We start from the raw sequence: 3,859 nt of genomic DNA, 5'->3' as shown, positions 1-3,859 counted from the left end.
CGTTGTACTGCCTTGAAAGAAAATGCCAACAAAGACAAGAAAGCTGTTGCAAGGTAAGCTTACCAAACGTTACATAGCGAATCATGATAGTGCGTAAACAGCAAACAGTACAATCAAAGAGAGAATCGAGTCTGGAATGAAACGCGATACAGATCTAGCATTCAAAAACTGTCTTTCAAGTTCAAGGAAGTTGTTGCAAGGTAAGACTTACTAAATTGTACAGACAAAACCATGACAGTGCATGTTTTGAATCTGAGGAAAAAATCGTGATCATTTTGACTTTGAGAACAGATTCATTCCGTTTCCTTATATCTGCATGTTCAAGTAAATGATGGACAGTTTTTTTCGGGCAGAGTAAACTTAAAGGCACAGTAAGCCTCCCGTAAACCATCACAGAGCTCCCCGAGCGTCTAAATACAGTACAAGCATACTTCCATTTGAACGCTCACCGAACGGGAACATCCTGGCTGCTTTCTGTCGAGCGTGAGACATTTTCAAAGAATTTATTTTCGTAGACTTGTTTGTTAACAACAACGGCGCCTCGTTTTTGCGCTAGACCTAACTTTTAAAATCTAAATAATAAATTGACAGCTTGTTACACAAACATTCTTTAATCATAAAAGAATTCGTTTTTCATCAAGACAAGATCAGAACAATTCGAAGTTGTGAAAGTTTAAAAAAAAGAAAAGCCTGGAAGCAGGGTCACGCCAGGGGCGTAGCAGACGAAGGTTTATCAGTGCAAATCGCCGTTCCTCTCAACAGTCAAAAGCCATCGCTAGAGTTCTTGTGAACCACAGCCGTTGTTTCGTGCATAAAAAACGTGCTATTGTAGATAAGCTCACATCGAGTCGCATTCATGACTAACTGACGACTGCATTGTGAAAAAGGAAAACTGGATATCACACGGGTTCACGATGGCTCAGGGGTAAGATAAACCACGCAAAAATAAATTCTTTGAAAATTGTTCGCTCTTTACGGACGGCACCCAGGATGTTCTCAATTGGTGAGTGTTTAAATGAAATGGTGTTTGTACTGTGTGTAAAAGCCTGACCGTATCTGTGATGGTTTACGGGAGGCTTACTCTGCCTTTAACTTGAGACTCTACTGCAAATCTTGAAATTCACATAAATCGAACCACGAAATTATTACATCCAAACATTACAGGCACTTTAGATCAACTCATTTCACTAGAGGTGACTGCCTAGCACTGTGTTTGACATCCGTGTCTGCTGAAATAAAAAGAAATTAAAACAAAACGGAGTAATTGTAGGTGACACGTTATCAGAGTGGGAGACACTAGATCTGTCTCTGTACTTACCGGGACTGATACGGCTGCCAGATCGAACCTGGGCTTTCGACAGCTCTTCCTCGCGTGGACATTGGAAAAACGCTGTGCAGATCAAATTGTAGAAAATCTCCCTTTGGTAGCTTCTTTATTTACTTTTCTGGAGCTTAGAAACTGAACAACATGAAATCGTCTTCCCCGAATCGGCGAATGCAGAAGTGAGAACTGGAGAAGTGAATCTATACCACAATCCTTCGCGCGACCCCTGACCTGGTCTTGACACCTGACCTGGTCTACATACCACACACCACAGAAACCCGAGTCAACTGCTTGTACCCCTTCCCGTTTTCTTTGGATACACGCTTTAACTACACACATGCCGACACAATGTTGATCATTGCTTCAATATTTTGAAGATGGTGCTTGAAAAATAACCAGCTGAAATGAGTATTTTGGTGTTTAGTCAAATGTTAAAGTTTCTACCACAGACATACACACGCACACACAGACAGACAAAGTTACGATCGCATAGGCTACACTTACGTGAGCCAAAAATACAAATTAACATTAACAGAAAAATAGAAGAGGAGACCGAAGGAGGAAGCCCATCTGGATGTGGGGGGGGGGGGGGGGAGAGGCAGGTAGCGAGTCATGCAGACGAGAAGGTGTTAGATCTCTGTTAGATTCGTTGTTTGAATGTGTCTTTTTTTTGGTTTGTTTTTTGGTATAGTTGCTTCAGCTTTGATTGAGCCATAGGGTTGTGTATGAAATTTGCATTTAGTCTTTCTTTTTCTTGCTGAGTGTATGTACAGTCTAGAGAGGAGACGGACATGGTGTGAGCTTGTCCAGGGGGGTATATGAACATCTCAGTGGCAGAGCGGGGATGGAAGCACTTGCTAATGAGTGGGAGTGTGTATGCGCGTGGTGTGCACGAGGATGTATGCACGTGAGTGATATTTGTAAATGTGTATTATGATAATATCATCTCTGTATTTATATTATTGAAATTGTTATATCTCGATGTACAGCGCTAAGAGCATAGTTAAATTTGTGAAGCGGCGCTATATGTGTATAAGCTATCTTTATAATTTAAGTTATTGAGACATCCCAGTGCACTAAGGGATTTATAGAGCAAATCTCGAAAATAATTATTGAACTCAGCGCTATGCGCTTCGTTCAATAATGAATTTTCTCGATTTGCTCTATAAATGGGCCCTTAGTGCACTGGGATTGTTTCAATAACGATATTGTCAGTACCGCCAGAGAAAAAATAAGATTCAAAACGCACATTTTGCAACGCGCATTTGGATAGGCGTAACTGTGTGGTCAGGTTTGTGTCACTGGATCTACTTTTGTGTACGTGTGGGCTGTCTCAAGTGTGTCGTGCTTTCGTCACACGCAAACTCTTGTTTTAATTTCTGTTGGTAAATTCCAGTGTAGCGTCAAAGCTAAAAAGTACTGATCTTTCATAGAGACCTCATTTAAACTCGGAGAAAGGACTGTGCTCATAGTTATTTGCGATTCGAAACCATGATCGAGCTTCGACAGATTGACTGTGCAGAGTTTAGCCCCTTGCCACGGTCGACGGAAAGTACATTTTCAAAATAAATGTGGCATGTTTCTCGTGTGGTATCTTCACTCATCGGGGAGTCTGGTACTAAATATGAACGGTAAGAATGCTCTGAACCCTACACGTATTATATGGCCCATCGTTTTTTCGTTCACATTTGCCCAACAAGTTAATTTGCTGAGCGGGGTTAAATCGAAAATTTTTAATTAAATTTTCATTTGATTAATATACTTACCCGAGTCACATATTTAGCATTGACGCAGTCGATAGCTAAGGTGTCTGAAACGCTATCCCGCCTATAGACTAAGGGAAGCAACCCAAGCTAAAAAAGTAGCAAGCTTGCTACCCTGGGTTGCCTCCCGTAGCGTATCACGCCACAGATCTCGTACCCGGTACGAGACACCCTCATTCGACTTCTAGAATACAAAGAAACTAAAAGCGGGGAAGGTGGGAGGGAATTACCTATGTGACTCGGGTAAGTATATTAATCAAATGAAAATTTAATTAAAAATTTTCGATTAAATTACATATTCTTACTCCGAGTCACATATTTAGCAGATAACTCCAACAAGGTGGTGGGTAAGATCAAAAAAGTTCAAACTCACTCTAAAGTTCTGGAGAGACAAAAACCAGCTGCCGCCAAGGAAGGAATGGGCCGAGACCCATCCTGACAGAGGGCAGCAATGTCTGCAGAACCTGATAAGACAAAATCCTAGCGCCAGAAGCTGTGCGCAGGACATCGTCCAAACCCCATAGGCCAAAAAAGGCCAAGGAGGAGGCCCAGGCCCTGGAAAAGAGCTCGGGCCGAGCCGAGGGAAAGATAGCATAAAGCTATGACAAGGCGGAGGGAAAGAAAATCCCTTGCCAAGAAACTGGCCCACTGCCAAAAGTCAGGAAAGGATCCCGTGAGAAAGAAACCACTGACTCACTCTAAACCCTTGCCAGGAACTGGCCCACTGCCAAAGGACAGAAACGGACCGAGAACCACCCTGATTGACAGCCGA

Source organism: Littorina saxatilis, linkage group LG1 (assembly GCF_037325665.1).
Source record: "Littorina saxatilis isolate snail1 linkage group LG1, US_GU_Lsax_2.0, whole genome shotgun sequence".
Classification (NCBI taxonomy): Eukaryota; Metazoa; Mollusca; class Gastropoda; order Littorinimorpha; family Littorinidae; genus Littorina; species Littorina saxatilis.
This window is presented reverse-complemented; position numbering follows the sequence as displayed.